An 18,078-nucleotide genomic window follows, 5' to 3' on the forward strand; every position below is an offset into this window, starting at 1 on the left:
ACTCCCTACTTCCGGGCTGGGGTTTTTAATCGAGACCTCTAGGTCCCCTCGGCCTGAGGGCCTCAAGTGTCGCTTTGCTCTTGCGTTAGAGACTGCATTCTTATCTTCTTGAGCGGGTTGGCTCGGGATTCTGGACTGCATTTGCCAACTGGACTAGTCGAAACTGCAAACTCCACCAGACATCCGAAACTCCAACACTCGAGAACTCCCGACTTCCTGGGATTTTAAACCGAAAACTCCAGGTGCCCTCGACCTGAAGGCCTCGAGGATCGCTCTGCTTACCGGGTTTGGGTAGGAACTCCCTAACTCCCGAACTCCAGAATTGCAGTCGAGGATTTTCTCTTACCGGAAACTCGAGGTGCCCTCGGCCATTCGGCCTTGAGAACCGTTTCACTGTCGAGGTGCCCTCGGCCAGGAGGCCTCGAGAACCGCTTCGCTGTCGGTTGGAAACACAAGAACCAACACTGAGTTTCAAGGGTTTTAACATAACCTTTCATTCTCTTTCATCTTCGACTTCTGCTCACTCGCGCCTGAGCCCCCGCTCTCACGCTTGAGAACCTCTTTATTTCATTAAGACACAACTTTGATAGGTTGACGGGAGTATTGGTCTAGGGGGAGGAGCGAAGCTGGCACGTGGAGTCTAGCTACTACTACACAAGTCCCACACATCACACCACTCCACAAAATAGGCTTTCAATTCGAGCTTCATCGGCTACAAACAAGGAAAGGCTTTGAATCCATTCTTTCAAAACCTCATCAGACTCCGAAGGTTATGAAATAAATTGACTTATTCTTCTTCAGATTCATCTTCATTGACTTCGTAACATGAATCTTTCTTAATCTTCATCGCTCCTAAGCGCGTCGCTTCTGCTCCGTTCCCGCTCGTCTTCATATTCATGCTCATCTTCATCTTAATATTCACCGCTTCTGCGGCTCATAACCTTTTTTATAAAAAAGCTCCCGCTCCATCAGTCGCGTTTGAATCTTAATCTGAATGCTCGTCTTCATCCTCATATATACACCGCTTCAGAACCTTTGGAGCTCCGAAGAGGAAGGTTTGGATCTTTCAATCTTATGTCATGAGGGATGTGACCTATGTTAGGTCCATAAGATACAACAGCTTTTTTGTTCTATGATTCACCTCCGAATAATGAGTAGGTAGTTCGATCCTTTTGATTCTTCTCTTCCTAGTAAACTGATGGGGGGACCTAGTGCAATAGGTCGAATTACTTAAATCAGACTTGTAAACAAAAGGCGCAGAAGCGGTGAATATGGAGGATTCAGACGCGACTGACGGAGCACGAGTAGGAAGATTTAGGTTTTTCTCGTTCCTTCTCAAAGATAAGAATACGTATTTGAAATGATACAAATTCCTCATCATTCTGTTGTGCTCAGCGAAGGAACTGCCTAAGCATACTTTTTCGGATCCAAATTTCTTTGTTCTTTCTAAGTCTTCTTCTTGCATAAGAGAATGCAACTCTTGCAAAAACCGGGATTTTAGTAGTAGGGGGCACCCCCTTTTAGTTTTGAGTAGGCGGAACCATTCAGTTTTGGTTCTTCTCCACATTCTTACCGGGCAACCCAGGTATGAAGTAATGATTTTGTCAACTGATATGTCGATATAGAAAGATCTCCTTATTTCTTCATTCCCGCTCGTGAACTCGCGCCTAGCGTCATTTTCTTGAAAACATATTAGATCACCGCGGGACACTTTAAAATGAGTCATGCTTACAATCTCATTATTCACACAAAGCCTTCGATGACTTATCGGCTGCCTTGCTTGACTAATAGTTTCACGAAAATGGAGGCAAACCGGAATAACGTCCGATCTTGTTTCTAGATTGAGTTGTAAAGGTATACATGAAGTTCTTTCAGAACCTCTGTGCATCTCTGTGATGGTCCCATGAAAAAGGGGCAACTTTCGTGTAGTTTGTAATTTGACGTAACTGTTTAGATTTTCTCTCTCCAAAAGATTTATCTTAATGGATCTCTTCTTGTTCCTCAATCTTCCGAGAATGCGGCGTTGTGTTTTTGTGAGTTCTCTGTTCCGAACATTTCCTTGAAGTAGACGACAGGTTTTAAATATTAATGCAGGCATGGCATATTGATGGAGGACCATCTTGGAGACGACACGCTGGGACGTCATCAGCCACATCGAGCAGCTCGCGCCGACGCTCGCCACCCAAGGTTCAAGTACCTCGCGTAAGCGTCCCTATCTTTTCTTGTGTTTGTTTACGTTTTTCTTGTGTCTTTAGATTTTATGGATTGGGCCAATGTTGGGCCCTGTCCTTCGTCTTTCCTTTTATTTTCATTTGTATTTCAAATTTGTAAGGAGAGGCCAAACCACGTCTCACGACGGTTCGTCCTCTTCCCACGTTCACTTGGCACCCATCCTCACTATATAAGGGGATGGCATGCCCAAGGAACTATTTGGAGTCATTTGTTGAAAATTTCAAGCTTGCGTCTCCCCATATCGTAGAGAGTAGAGTAGGAGGCCCGGCTAGCCTCACCCACGTCGAGATCACTCCATGGTTTAGAGCCCACGTTCTCTCGTCGAGATCACTCCGAGGGAACGTGTTCAAGCGTGCCGTCGAGATCACTCCGGTACGGATAAAGATTCAAGAACGTCGTCTACGCTTGTTCAAGAAGACTCTGTCGTCGAGATCACTCCGGAGGAGCCCGAAGGTCCAAGACCGCCGTCGACCCACCCCGCATCGAGGAACCCCCTCGGAGCCATGACTGATCATCTCCAAGACCCCTCAAGAAACACTTCTTGGGGATTTCTAGGGGCTGTTACAAATCAAGAACCTCTACCGGGCACCAGGTTCATCACCGATCCCTGTCTCCTTCCATCCCTCCCCCTCGCCTGATCATTCCCCACCTCCATCCATCTTCCATTCATCCTTGGTTTGCTCCACCATCCATACCACCATTCCTTCCCATTTCTTGAACCTTCATCGACGTCCGCACCCCTCCAAACCCATCTTCTTGCCCACCGCTATCCTCCCCATTTCCTCTCATTTCTTTCTTTGTCGCCCATACCTGCCGTCCACCACCTTTCTTGATCCTCGCCTTTACCCATCCGTCGTCGCCCCTTCCTCCCTCGCCTGTCTCACCCTCTATGCAACTCTCCTGCCGCCCCCGTTCTTGCTTCTCCCGCATTCCCGCCGGTCGTCCTCACCACGCCGCCCTCTCACCCTGCCACCCTCACTCACTGGCCCATCGTCCCTCCTTCCTCGCCGTTCATCCCACCCTATCCCCTGCCTTTCATGCCCTCTCGACATATCCTCCGTCCGTCCAGCCTCCGCCCCCCCGCGCGCTAACCACAGCCCCGCGCGCGCGCGGCCCTGCCGCGACCTGCCTCGCACACTCGCGCGGCCGTCCACCGTTCCTATCTTTGGCGTGCACCCGCTGCACGTGCTCGTGGACTGACTACCCTGCGGACGACAGCTTGCCTCACCGTCTCTGTGATTTTCCCACGCGCGGTGACTGTGTGCATGGCAAGCTGAATCCCTGAACGTTCCGTGCCTTTGTTGGCTGGTGCTCACGCCGTGCTCACGGTAGCCCGTGGTGCTCGGTGTCTGTGACTCTGCACCGTCACAAACCGCTCCTTCGCCCCATTCATCGTGATTACTGATCATCCTCCGAGCGATCACCTGTTTGGCACCACCAACCCGGAATCAGCCGTGTTCGATTGGTCTTCTCCGTCGGCATCACCCGTACTTCATCGATTATTTGGAAGGAATTTGTTCGCCGTGGACTAGCGTTACTAAGGTATCTTCTCGTCTTCTCTCCATCCTACCAGTATCATTATTTTCTACAGTCTCGTCGTCCGCTATCGCATCCTCTACCATAATTTCACTACGAATCTCGGATAGGATAGCCACCTTCGTCGAGTAAAGAAGTTCTTGTGGTTGACGGATAGCCATCGTCTTAGACGCCGAACATCCGGGGCCATCAAAAGCCCCTCTCGTCGTAGTCGTCTAGTAGTTCTTGTGGGTCATTTGGAGTTTGATATCAGGATCATTCTCTCCTCTCTGACCGATACAGGTTGTGCCATTATCCGTTGATATTCCGCTGCTCATTTGTTTTCATACTTCATCGCTTCACATTTCACGGAATTGCATCATATCCCTGTGACGTAATATGAGCCGATCGATCCCGGCCGACCGTATTACATCACATATCTCGTTGAATCCGTCTTTTTTGCCTTATCAGGGCTATGGGAGTCGAACCCAATTCTTCCATGACGACCCCCCACGAATCAATAAGGACTGAACAAAGATGAGGCTACCCATTTTGATTGACACTTAAGTTTAAGGATAACTGTAGATCGGCGGCTACCTAAGGAAACTCTGATTCGATCCGCCCCCCGGCAGGGAGGCATCTACCTCATCCCGATCACAAGGAGAGGTTCACCATGATGGGGGGTAAGGTACTTTCTTTCAGAACCTGAACGGAAAGAATGAAAAGGGGACCATCCTTTTTCGGCATGCTCCTCAGATTTAAGGATTAGCAGGGTTGGGCTTGTTTAGTTGACAAACAATGACAAACGAAACTAAGTAGCACCTTTTGAATTGAATCTTAAGTAGTTTATCAGTGGTACGAAGCGGCCCTGGGGAGCTAAAGCCCAAAATGGCATAACCATTTATGGATTCCACATCGCAGCCACTACTTTTTCTCCTTTTATGCAATTATTAACTCCACGGAACTTTATCGACTCCAATGCAACTTATCCTTTAGGAGCTGATGTAACAAACTACGCGAGCCTCCCGATGAAGCCAACAGAAATCCTATCCGAATACTAAAAATAAAAGGCAGTTTCATTATGGTGGTATACCAGCTGCTAGTTCTGGAACCTCCAGTTCCAATTGGAGCATATAGATCCGTAAATGGATTTGTATGTATAGCCACTTCAGTCGTGCTCGTCGTTTCTCGAATGGAATAAAAGTATCTTTTTTCTGGGAACATGGGAAACCAGAAATTCTTATGTTCCCAATTCTTCATCCGACGATGCAGAAAATGCTCCAGTTTTCCATTCTCAGATGAGGTACGAAGTATTGGCAAGAGGTCGGCACGAAGTGATTCATCATGCTCAAACATGAACCGATCGTTCGTTAGGGACGGTTTATAAATCATCAAATTCCCACAAATGGAATGAGAAGTGGGTCCATGTAAATGATCGAGACTTCGCAAACAACAACGCTCCTCCCCCATATGGAGTTTGGAACCCAAGGGCAATCGTTGAGTTAACTGTATCTTATTCGTATTAGTTGACCTAAGTCGCACCATTACTGCTGGGGTGGGGCTTGGCCTCCGAACCGTACGTGGGACGCGTTTCTGCCTCATACAACTCGGGTCAAAGATAAGGGGAAGTTGAGGAGAGATGGGGAGACCTGTTGCTGCCAGTCGAGACGGACAGTCGAGCCGATAAGCTTGTGAAGAAGCCCCCACCCCAAAGAAAACCAGTCCAACTTCGCGTTCTTTCTATTCCATCCCATTCCATTCCGGGAGGCTAATACTATAAAAAAAAGTGCAGTAGTCCTCGTCTGACCAATCGGCTCGGACACCAGACCGCTCGTGCCCGCCCATTCTGTCTCACCCAAATGGCTCACCTAGTTACGCTGCGCCCTGCTCCGTCGCCCCACGTTCGCTTTTATCCGCCCACAAGCAACCCGCTTTCTTTGGCAACTAGGGCCGTCCCCTTCATTCTATGCTGACCCCGGCCTGGGCTGGCTTTTTGGGAAGCCCATTCCCATTGCGCTCATGGCCCGGCCGGCCTGCACACGGGAGTGGGAATTATCCCATTCCCTGGTAAAAAAGGTTGGTTGGATGCGGGATCTACTCCACAAGGAGCGGTACGAACATAGATAATATCATCACGACCTCTCGGTACCGCTAGGGATGCTTAACGCCACATCGCCAACTGGCATTACCTGCGCTTTCATGTCTCTCAGTGTGGTCAGCACTGGGTGTTCCCGAGCAGCGAGGCTTACACCCATTCGCATTAGTTCATCCAATACTTCGTAACCTTTAGCACTAATTTTGGAATAAGCCATCTTCCTATCAAGGTTAAGGAGTCAACTGAGCATCTCAGTGTCCGGATTGAATACCCGGATCGAATCAGAGTTCATGCCGCCCACCCTGAACAAATAGGAGGCGTGGCCACAGGTCGCACATAAGCCACTGGGTCGCACGACAGAAGAACACCCAAGATAAAGATGCACACTCCTCCATGTGAAACATGAATCTTCATGTTAACTTTTTGGTAGTAGTCGTGACCAACAGCAATCAGCAGTCGGCTCGTTGGTGATATCTCCAGGATTTCATGTTTGTCATCCGCCACACGAAGGGGAAGGACAATGTCGTCGCCAATGCCTTGAGCCGGCAGCCATTAGTCCTCAATCTGATGAAGACCCAAGTCCTCGGGTTTGAGAGGATTCACGACGACTATGCCGAGTGTCCAGACTTTTCTAAAGTCTATTCCTCCCTCACGTGCCCGGCTATCCCAAGATCGAAGGATTTCTTCATCGACGACGGCTACCTATTCTACGATAAGAGACTGTGCATCCCTCGGACCTCGATCTGAGACTTCCTCATATATGAGACACACGCCGGTGGGTTTAGTGGCCACTTCGGGGTCAACAAGACCATCCATTCTCTGGAGCAATACTACAGCTGGCCGTCCTTAAAAACGGACGCTGGGAGATTTATCTCACAGTGCCTCACGTGTTCACGCGCCAAACTCACAAAACACAAAACAGGGTTGTACACTCCCTTACTCGTCCCGGAGAGGCCTTGGGAGGATATCAGGCTCGACTTTGTTTTGGCGTTGCCCAAAACCGCGCGCCACCACGATTCCATCATGGTTGTGGTAGATAGTTTTCAAAAATGGCGCACTTCATTCCGTGCTCGAAGACAGCTGACGCCTCCCAGATAGCTCGTCTCTTCTTCGATAACATCGTCAAGCTACATGGAGTGCCCGAGACAATCGTTTCGGATCGAGACGTCAAATTTACTAGTTATTTCTGGAAAACGTTGTGGATCCTCATGGGCACACAACTCAAGTTTTCGTCAGCCTACCATCCCCAAACGGATGGCCAGACCGAGGTTGTTAATCGCAGCCTTGGCAATTTACTGAGATCTATTGTCGGCGACAACGTTACCATGTCGGATCAAGTACTCCCTCGAGCGGAATTCGCTTTCAACTAGTCGGTGAATCGAACCACTAGGAAAGCTCCATTCAAAATCATCTACGGTCAACTTCCAGGACGACCCCTTGACCACATGCCATTAGATTCACAAAATAGGATCTCAGATAATGTATTAGAATTTGCGAATCAAATTAAGAGCATGCATGACATCATACATTCATGCATTTCATCCATTAATGAGCAATATAAGACATTCGTTGATAAGGGTAGGAGGTCAATGTCATTCTCTGAGGGAGAATTAGTCTTGATTAGATTGAGGCCTGAGAGGTACTCTCTAGGGATCGCTACGAAGCTCCATGCTCGTAGTGCCGGGCCTTTCTCGATAGCCCAAAAGATCAATGACAACACCTACGTTGTGAGCATCCCGCCTACTTGGGGGATTAGTTCCACGTTTAACATCAGCGACCTAATCCGATACCTTCCCTCGCCACCTATCACAGAGCCTCACAGCCACTCGAGCCTTAGTACTAAAGAGAGCGAGAGTAACCCAGTTTCTCCTCTGTTTCCTACCCTTGTACGGCACGAAGAGATAGAAACGGTACTGTAGAGGGTAATTCACGCTGAGGGGGAGCGGGTAGGTCCCACTTTTCTAGTCCACTGGTAGGGACGGCCTTCATCGGACGACACGTGGATCTCCAAAGACGACTTACGACGGCTCCAACCGGACCTGCTCCAGCCACTCGAAGACAACATGGAGTTTCACTCGCCGAAGTCGAGCTCCTCCCACCCCGAGAGGATGATGGGGGACCATCCAGCTGCCGCCAAGATCGGACGTCTCCAGCCACGCTGAGATGCTCGCCATCCAGGGTTTAAGTACTCCGCGTAAGCACTTATCTTTCTTTTATTTTTTTTGTCTTTGTTTCGTTTTCGTTCTTGGATTTTTACAGATTGGGCCGGTGTTTTGGGCCCATCCACCTTATGTTTTTTTTATTTTCAAATGTAACCGTTAACGAGAGGCCGAACCACATCTCGCGACGGTTCATCCTCTCCACGATCCCACTTGGCACCTATCCTCATTATATAAGGGGATAGCATGCCCGAGTGAAGATTGAGTCATTTGTTGAAGAAATTTCCAACTTGTGTCTCCACCTATCTTAGTGAGTAAGATGTAGAGAGGAATTGGCTATCCTCGCCCACGTCAAGATCACTCCATTGTTAGAGCCCGCGTCGTCATGTCGAGGTCACTCTGTGGCATCCTGTTTCAACGACCCGTCAAGATCACTCCGGGTTGCTTAAAGATTCAAGAAGACGTTCCCTTCTTGAAGCCAAGAAGCCCTCCGTCGAGATCACTCTGAACGGTCTCAAGGATTCAAGAAAGCGTCATCAATAGAGAAGTGTCGTCAGCCATCACCGTCGAGATCACTCCGGGTATGCACTGCCTTCGTTCCTCCTCAAGAATACTCCAACCGCCCAAAGAATCGCCACTCCTCAGACCAAGAAACACCCTCTTCTTGAGAATCTTGGGTGGTTAGACTCCAAGAAACCTCCAAGAAGCCCTTTCTTGGAGGCTTCCTGATGGAGGACCATCCTGGAGATGGCACGCCGGGATGACAGCAGCCACGACGAGCAGCACGCGCCGACAGTCGCCACCCGGGGTTCAAGTACCCCGCATAAGTACTTTTATTTTACTTGCGTTTATTTTCTGTTTGTTTGTATTTCTAGACTTTATGGATTGGACCGATGTGGGCCTCATCCCCGTCATTCCCTCTTATTTTCCGTTTGTATTTTCAAATTGTAAGGTGAGGCCAAACCACGTCTCGTGATGGTTCATCCTCCCCCCACGTTCACTTGGCACCTATCCTCACTATATAAGGGGATAGCATGCCCAAGGAACATTTGGAGTCATTTGTTGAAGGAATTTTCACACTTGTGTCTCCCCTACCGTAGTTAGTCGTAGAGAGGAGTGGCTGTCCTCACCCACGATGAGACCACTCCATGGTGTAGAGCCCGCGCCTTCCCCACGTCGAGATCACTCCGTGGGAGCGTGTTAAAGCGTTCCGTCGAGATCACTCCGGATCGACCAAAGAAGACCAAGAAGTCGACTGCACCTGGATCTGAAGATTCCCTCGTCGAGATCACTCTGATAGAGCCAACGGGTCAAGGATCGTCGTCGATTCACCTCGCCCCAAGGGTTATTTAAGACCCCATCCAGGGAATTCTCAAGGATTACCAAGAACATCGTTTCTTGGGACACTCTTGATCTGTTACGTTCAAGAAGGGATAGTTCTTACTCAAGAATCATCGGCGGCCACCTGCTCTGCCCTGGTCGCTGATCTTCACTGCCGGCGCCATTCCGGCCATCGAGTCCACCGCTACCTCCGACTTCTGCCAACCCCAGCGGATCACCAGCGCCTGCCCACAGTGCGGCCTCCGCAGCCGCGCCCATGGCCGCTCGCCCGCACAGTCGCCCCTCGGTCGTCGCATCCTGCCCCATCCCGTCCGCTGTCGCGCGGTCGAGAATCTGTCCGTGTGCACCCCACGTGCGCGGGCACCCGCCAGCTCCGTGCGCCCTCCTGCCCGTGCGCGCAGTGCGCACGTCTACCGTGCGCGCCATGTGTCCACCTATCTGCGCGCGCCGCGCACCCGCCCGTCTGTGCACGTCGTGCACCCTCAGCCATCCTGCCCATTGTACCCGCGCGCCCGCTAATCGGCAAGCGCCACGCGCCCTCACGCCACTTGTTGTGAGTACTGCGCACCGGCCTCGCACCTCTGCCCGCCTGGTGCCTTCATCCCCGGGATCCGTCTTCATCCGAGTTGTCTCCTTCAACGACGCCGATTCAGTCCTGCCGTTCCTCGCCAGTTTACCCCCATACTAAGCTGGGCATAAATGATGTCGTGGACTATCGATCAACTAGGTACCACTCGTCTCCTCTCCATCTTACTAGTATCATTATTTCTTGCAGTCTCGTTGTCTACTATCGCATCCTCTGCCATATTTTTCACTATGTACCCATCGGATAGGTTAGCCACTTTCGACGAGTGTAGGATTTCTTGTGGTTGATAGGATAACCATTGTCTTAGACGCCAAACACTCCAGGGCCGTCAGAAGCCCCTCATCACGTAGTCATCTAGTTAGTTTCACGGGTCATTGGGAGTTCGATCTTAGGATCACTCTCTTCTCACTGACCAGCGTGGCTTGCACCTTTATCCGTTGGTACTTCCACTGCTCATTCGCCATTTTTTTCATCGACTTGCATTTCACGAACTCATTCATCATATACCTGTGACGTAATACGAGCTGACCGATCCCGGCAGGTCGTATTACATCACTACCACACCGCCCGGCAACACCGTGTGCCCTGTCGTTATCCTCACGAGCTCCACACGAAACCGCGCCCGCACAAGCTTCGTGCCCGCACAGGTCCACACGAGCCCCACGCGAGCCCCGCACGCATCCACCCGAGCACAGCGCATGCACGAGTTTGCCGAGCCCCATGAGAGTCCTGCGTGCATGCGCACGAGCCCGCACAAGCCTGTGTGATCCCACACGTGGCCGCACGAAGCCCCGCGCGAACCCCGCATGCATTTGCACGAGCCCCCCACGACCTCGCGCGAGCCTACGTGCATCTGCACGAGCCCTGCGCGAGCCCCGCTTCAGCACCCGCCCGCGCCACACCTCCCGGCACCGTGCACCCTGCCCATTGCCCTCACGATCTCCGCACGAGCCCCGCGCCCGCACGAGCCCCGCTCGACTCGTCTTCGTCCCCTGGTGTTCTAACGACTTACCCCACAAGTGGACTCTCATCAAACAAGTACCCACTCATCTCCCCTCCACTAAATTCCCGTATTATGACATGTTTACATCAGCGTCAAGCCGATTGATGGCGAGGACGCCAACATCTCATCGACAAACGCATCACCACGGTCAACCGGAGTCAACACGCATGCTTTGGACCATGGTCAACCAGAGTCAACCAAAGTCAACCCGCCACGGTCAATCAACGTCAACCCTAAAGCCGACACACCACAACCTCCAACTTGCACGTCTCCACCCGCACATGCCTCTACGCGCGTCATGACATGACGCCAAAGGCAGATCCACAACTGCCCTTTGGCGTGACACGGCGCACGTCTTTATTTTCTCGTCTTTACTTTCTCGTCAATTTCTCTTTCCTCCAAGGCCTATATAAAGGCCATTGTTTTCAAGAAACTTTTAGGCAGTCATTAATTCAAGAATTGAGTTTTGTTAACTCTTCTAGGAGGACTGCCCAGCCTCCCCTATCCTTCTCAACCCTAACCGTCGTCGTCGTCGCCGCCGCCGCCGCCACCGCCGCCGCTGCCTCACGACGTCGGCCTCACATCTCCTCTCTCTCTCTCTCTCTCTCTCTCTCTCTCTCTCTCTCTCTCTCTCTCTCTCTCTCTCTCTCTCTCTCTCTCTCTCTCTCTCTCTCTCTCTCTCTCTCTCTCTCTCTCTCTCTCTCTCTCTCTCTCTCTCTCTCTCTCTCTCTCTCTCTCTCTCTCTCTCTCTCTCTCTCTCTCTCTCTCTCTCTCTCTCTCTCTCTCTCTCTCTCTCTCTCTCTCTCTCTCTCTCTCTCTCTCTCTCTCTCTCTCTCTCTCTCTCTCTCTCTCTCTCTCTCTCTCTCTCTCTCTCTCTCTCTCTCTCTCTCAAGGCCGCCAGGTGCCCCAGCAGCCCGAACAGGCTGCCCAGGCAGCCCAAGCAGCCCCAACCAGGTCACCCAGGCCGCCCAGCCAGAGCCGCCCAGGCCGCCCAACCAGAGCCACCCAGGCAGCCCCGACCAGGCCGCCCGGGCAGCCCCGACCAGGCCGCACTAGGCAACCCTCGCTAGGGCTGCCCAAGAGCGCCCAAGACTGCCCAAACCGGGCGCCCGCGCCGCGCCTCGAGAAGCCTCAGCGCTACGCCGAGCGCGCTCGCCGCCTCAACGCACTCCGCGACGCCTCGGCACTCCACGCGCCGTGCGCTCGCCAGCTGCGCCCATGCACCCTTGGCGAGCTTCACGCGCGCGAGTGTTCGCCAACGCTTGACTCTCCGCCCACGACAACTGCCACTCAACCAGGGCGGTTCAACGCCCGGAACGTCCAGCCTCATCCTCGTCCAATGGGCCGCTCAACGCCCGGACTCGCCTAAATTCGTCACGATCAGAATTGCCCGCGACCTCTTCACGCACTACAGTGCCGAGGTACGCCTGAACTCTTTGGTGTCGAAGTGTTCCTTGTTCAGTGTTTTCTCGAGAAGTTTCCACCGCCATCAGAAATAGATTTGGTTTGGATTTTCACATTCTTCTCCCTCTTTCTCGAGTGTTTCCTCGCGACACGAATTCGGGTATTGATTTTGGTGCTTAGGCATCGTCGCGGTGGGGGAAGACAGTACTCCCGCCCTCGAAAGGGTCGGAGCTACAGCACCAGATTTTCATCTGTTTTTAAATCCAAATTCGACCGTGAATTTCTGTGGATTGTTTTATCCCTCACACACCCATCCTACCCTTTGTCGGCATATCCTGTTGTCCCGCCCTTCCTCGCTTACCCCGTAGTCGTTCTACGTCACCGATGCACGTACATACCAACAGATTGACCATTGTTTCACCAATAGTACGGCACTGATGCAGTGCACCATCGTGATTGAGATCCTCCCAGGATATTATTCGGATCACTCACGGATCCTCCTTCTCCGGATTCGAGTAATCGAGTTTGTCGCCCCCCATTTCGCTTCCAAGCCATGTGCCTAAAGCATAACGACTTCCGTCGTTTTGTACACAGCCATTGGCATGGAACGATCTCGACATCACCTATGTAGAACTTCAGCTATCGCCTGAGGAATCTCAAACTCCACGTGAAGTGGTGGAATCGACATATCTTTGGAGACGTCCACGCGCCAGTCGAAGCACTAAAGATGGAACTAGCTCCCATTGAGCGACAGCTGCAAGACGTCTGGACGGACGACGTGGGAGAGCGCCATATCCGACTTAAGGAGCAGCTTGAGGACGCTATGCGGCGCTAGGAGATTTTCTATCTCCATAAATGGCGTATCCAATTGCTACGCAAGGTGATAGAAACACATGTTTCTTTCACGCTTCGATCCGTCGCACTGCCAGGCCCAATTATACGACTCTACTAGAGATGCATAATCAGGACCCCGCCCAGCTGGCCGATGCAAGAGTGTCGTTTTACCGCTCGCTCCTATCCTCACAACCAACTGTGGTGAGTGAGGACCTTCTCGCCTCTATCCCTCACTTGGTGACCAACCAGGAAAGCGCCCTCCTCACAGCCCTACCCACTCGAGCAGAGATCAAGGAGGTCGTCTTTTCCTTGGCTGGGAACAAAGCCCTCGGACCGGATGGATTCTCAGCGGAATTCTGTACGGCTTGTTGCGACATCGTAGGCAGCGATTTGCTGCTCACTATCAAGGAAGTGTTTACGCGTAAAGTCTTCCCTCGTAGTTGGAAATCTACTTTTTTGGCACTCATACCAAAAGTGGCTCTTCCAACTACCTTCTGAGACTTTTGCCCCATTAGTCCTTGTAATGTATGCTACAAAGTTGCATCCAAAATCATTACTAAGAAACTAGGGAACCTCCTTGAGTGACTGATAACGCGCAATTTTATGTGCTAACTAGGGTATTTTTACCCAATTATTTAGAGGAAAATCTTGTTATATGCGCGTTATCATAATTAAAAATGATTAATTTCATGATTTTAATGATGTTTTGATTTTTATGATTTTTTGGTATTTTTCCTGAATATTCTGACATTAAAATCAGATAGATCTCATTTTTCTGATTCAAAATATGTATTTATTTTAATTTGTTGGCTTCAAAAATAAATTTTAATGATTTTTTAATGATTTTAGGGGCGATTTATTTGAGTGCGCCACGTGGCACAATCGGAATCGTCCGATTTAAGGCGACGTGGCACTTTCCGATTGGGCCGCCCAAAGCGCTTGTTGGAGCTATTAAAATAGTGAGTCAAAGGGGCGACGTGGCCCAATCAGAGGAGGAGAGAGAGTGTAAAATCGTGATTTTTTGGCCAACTTCCAGGGCCAATATCTCGCAATCCAGAAGGCGGTTTGGGCTGAAATTTTATGGGCTGATTTGTCTTTTCACCCTCTATCCAGCCATGCCCTCAGATCGTAAAAAGGGCCACGAAAAACCCTCATTTTTCATCTCGGAACATTGCTCCCCAACCTAGTTGGCCTGAAGGAAAGAGCGGCTGTTGGAGGTCGTTTCTGTGTTCGAACTTCTTGATTAGTGAGTCCTTTCCTTGTTATTCTGTTTGATTATGATTTTTGCAAGCCACCATGGTCTGGGCGTAATGTACAGGCCCGTAATCGACGAATTGAACTAGGAAGCATCACTCTCTTTGTTTGTTCACTAATCATCTTATAAAAAAATTATAAAAAAAAATAGAATTAGAGTTTCTTCAACTTGTTCTCTGTTAAATTTAAAATCTTTGAACCAGTTTCAATCCCAATTTATCTATCTGGTAAATCTCGATCTTGGAAACAAAATCGAGATTCACTAGATTGATTGCGCACTTCTTCTCATCTTCCCACCTATTTCACTTTCTTTTCCACCCTAATTTCGTCTCTTTTCTCCGAAATCTTTATCTTTACTGAATTCTGTTCTTCCCTGTGGATTCGACCCTTACTCACCCTTTAACGGGACCGTGTTTAAGGAAATTTGAAATTTATTGCATAAGTCTAAAAACCCTAAACAACGACGTAATATTATCATCAATTATGGACTTATCAATTGGCGCCGTTGTCGGGAAAGTAATTAGAAATCAGTTTTGATATATTTTTCAGAATCCATCCTTCTGAATACTTTTCAGAATCCTCTTTCGTCATTTGACCTTTTTTCTCTAACACGAGATACCCTTGATGTTTGCTTTTGAGTTTATTTTATGAACGGCAGGAGATCGTTGAATCGGCCATTGAAAGGTCCCTTGCGTCAGGAGCCAGTGTTTCATCGGAACCCTTTTTTTGACAGTTCAGAAGGAGAAAATCAGACTGCTGAAACCAACATGGACAATAGGCAAAATGAAGCACAAAACGTTTGAAGGGACAATGAAATACAAGATGAAGCCCAAAATGTTCGGGGGAATGAACAGAGGCATGAAGTACGCAGAATGAGGCTAAGGGAGTTTTCTGACCCATCTAAAAGTCAGACAAATACTAGAATTAATGCCCCTATAGCCAAAGGTGTACAATTTCGAATTGATCCTCATATGCTACAACTTTTGCCAAATTTTTATGGTAGATTCAATGAAGAGCCATATGATTTTCTTGAAGAATTTACGAATATTTGCTTTACTTATAGCTATCCTGGAGTATCTCAAGATGTATTGAAAATGAGAATGTTCCCTTTTGTATTGAAAGATAGAGCTAAAGATTGGTTTAAATCCTTAGGTCAACACTTTCAATCTTGGAGTGAAATGGAGAAATGCTTTTTAAATAAGTTTTATTCTTTTGGAAAAACTAATTCCTTGAGAAAGGCAATTAGGAATTTCACTCAAGGGAATGACTCATTTAGTGAAGCATGGGAGAGATTCTTGGGAATGGCTAGAAAATGTCCTCACCATAACATTCCGTCATGGGAACTAGTTCAAATCTTTTATTATGGGTTAAATGATCATGAAAGAAATATGGTGGATGTAGCTAGTGGAGGTGCATTTGTAGATGTATATGCTGATGAATCTATGCAGTTCATGGAGAAACTTGTGGATAATTCGGCTTATCAACAAAGTTTCTCTAATAATGGAAGAAATTGTGGACAAAGAGGTGGAGGTCTCATTAATGTTAAAGCCGTAGAACCTGAATATAAGATGGATAGAATGGAAAGAGAGATAGGAAAGATGGGGGAAGCTGTGACAGAACTTGCTACCCATTTTAAATCTTTCATGCAGAATTCACAAGGGCAAGGAAATACATTTTATGCGATAAATGATGAGAAACTTATTTGCTCAATTTGCTCTAGTGATGAACATTCTAATGAATCATGTCCATTGAGTGAACAGGTGAATGCATTTGGAAGACCTAATGAAGGGCACAATCCTTGGAGAGCAAATGGCAATTTTGGTGGAGGACAGCAATGGAATAGAGGAGAAAAGAATAATTTCCATCAAAAACCATTTTCTCATACTCAATTTCCACCTAATAACAAAAATTTCACTAAATTTCAATCTTCTTCTTATCAAGATCAAACTAACAATACTTTGATGGAATTTATCAGGGAACAGCAAAAGAAGCTTGAGGAGAAAGATGCAGTGATTGAAGAAGTACAGAAAAGAATGAACGCAATGCAATCGGAGCTTGAGAAAGTGAAAAGAGACCGCGGAGCACAAGAGTACCACCCGATGGCCAAGAATGATAAGCTAAAAGGTAAATTTGGTGAAGGGGGTCAGAGAGAACCACATTCAGGTCAACTTCCAACCCAACCTTTAGTAAATCCTAAAAATATTTCTTTGATTGATAATGCATCATTTAGTGGCTCATATATAGATAATCATAATGAAGATTCATACAATGTAGAAAGCATGCATATGGTTTCAAAATTGAGAAATGGAAAAGCTTTACAAGATCCTTATGAATCTAGAGCAGAAGATCATCATGAGGAAAGGATGGAGGATAATCAAGAGGGAGAGGATTTGCAAGTAGAATTTGAACATTCTAAAGCAAACCCTAACCCAAAAGATTATCAACCATCCGTTCCTTTTCCAAGTGCTTTGAAATCATCCAAGGAAAAACCCAAGGATAACAAACTTTTAGAAATATTTAAGGAAGCCACCATCACTATCCCTCTGATTGATGCTATTCAACATATTCCATCTTATTCTAAGTTTTTGAAAGAGTTGTGCACTCCTACTAGAAAACCTAAAAGGGTCCATCTTTCTGAAAATATTAGTTCAATATTATTTGATGATATTCCTCAAAAGAAAAGAGACCCTGGAGCGCCATTAATTAAATGTGAAATTGGTGGAATAATTTTTAGTAGGTCTCTTTTGGATTCTGGTGCTAGTGTCAATATAATGCCAAAAGTTCTTTATGATAAATTTAAATTTGGGGATTTAGAGCCAATATGGATGGAACTTCAACTTGCTGATGGATCCATAAGGAAACCTTATGGAGTCATCGAAGATGTGCTTGTTAGTGTTGAAAAACTCAAATTTCCGGTTGATTTTATTGTTACAGATACGAAATCAACAACAAATTTGAGTCATTCACCTATAATCCTTGGTAGGCCATTCCTTGCTACTGCTAGAGCTAATACTGATTGGGACACAGACACTATTTCTTTAAAAGTCAGAAATGAAGCAATTGTATTACCTATTTCGAACATAATGAAAAGACCTAAGGACTTAAGTGATGATTTGTGTCTTGTTGATTTAGTGAAAGAAGATGATTTTGGTTTTGATGTTTGTGAATTATTTACCATGGATTCAAATGAGTTTATCGATGAACCATATGGACAGTTATCCATATTATCTACATCAAATCTTGAACTAAAACCATTGCCATCTTTTCTTAAGTATGTTTTTCTAGGACCTAACCAAACTTTTCCTGTGATTATTTCATCATGTTTATCGAAACATCAAGAAGAATGTTTGATTAGGGTTTTATTGAAATACAAGACTGCTATTGGATGGTCCATTGATGATATTATAGGGATTTGTGAGAAAATTTGTAAGCATAGAATTTTTGTTGATGAAAATGCTACGCCTACAAGGCAGCCTCAAAGATGATTAAATCCACATATGTTTGAGGTTGTTAAGAATGAAATAATGAAGTGGTTGAAAGCAGATTTCATCTATGCTATTTGAGATAGTCCATGGGTGAGTCCTATTCATGTGGTACCAAAAAAATCAGGAATCACTTTAGAGAAAAATGAGGATGGTGAAGAAGTTCAAAAGCG

At 47.7% G+C, this 18,078-nt stretch overlaps 2 pseudogenes; both read right to left on the reverse strand.

Moving 5' to 3' along the window:
• Window positions 1-1,093: 1,093 nt before the first annotated feature.
• LOC144708775 (small ribosomal subunit protein uS4m pseudogene) lies at window positions 1,094-2,098 on the reverse strand (annotated as a pseudogene).
• Window positions 2,099-4,648: 2,550 nt separating this feature from the next.
• LOC144708262 (cytochrome c biogenesis CcmF C-terminal-like mitochondrial protein pseudogene) lies at window positions 4,649-5,716 on the reverse strand (annotated as a pseudogene).
• Between the last annotated feature and the right edge of the window lie 12,362 nt (window positions 5,717-18,078).

The sequence above is a fragment of the Wolffia australiana genome, chromosome 10 (assembly GCF_029677425.1).
Source record: "Wolffia australiana isolate 7733 chromosome 10, ASM2967742v1".
Classification (NCBI taxonomy): Eukaryota; Viridiplantae; Streptophyta; class Magnoliopsida; order Alismatales; family Araceae; genus Wolffia; species Wolffia australiana.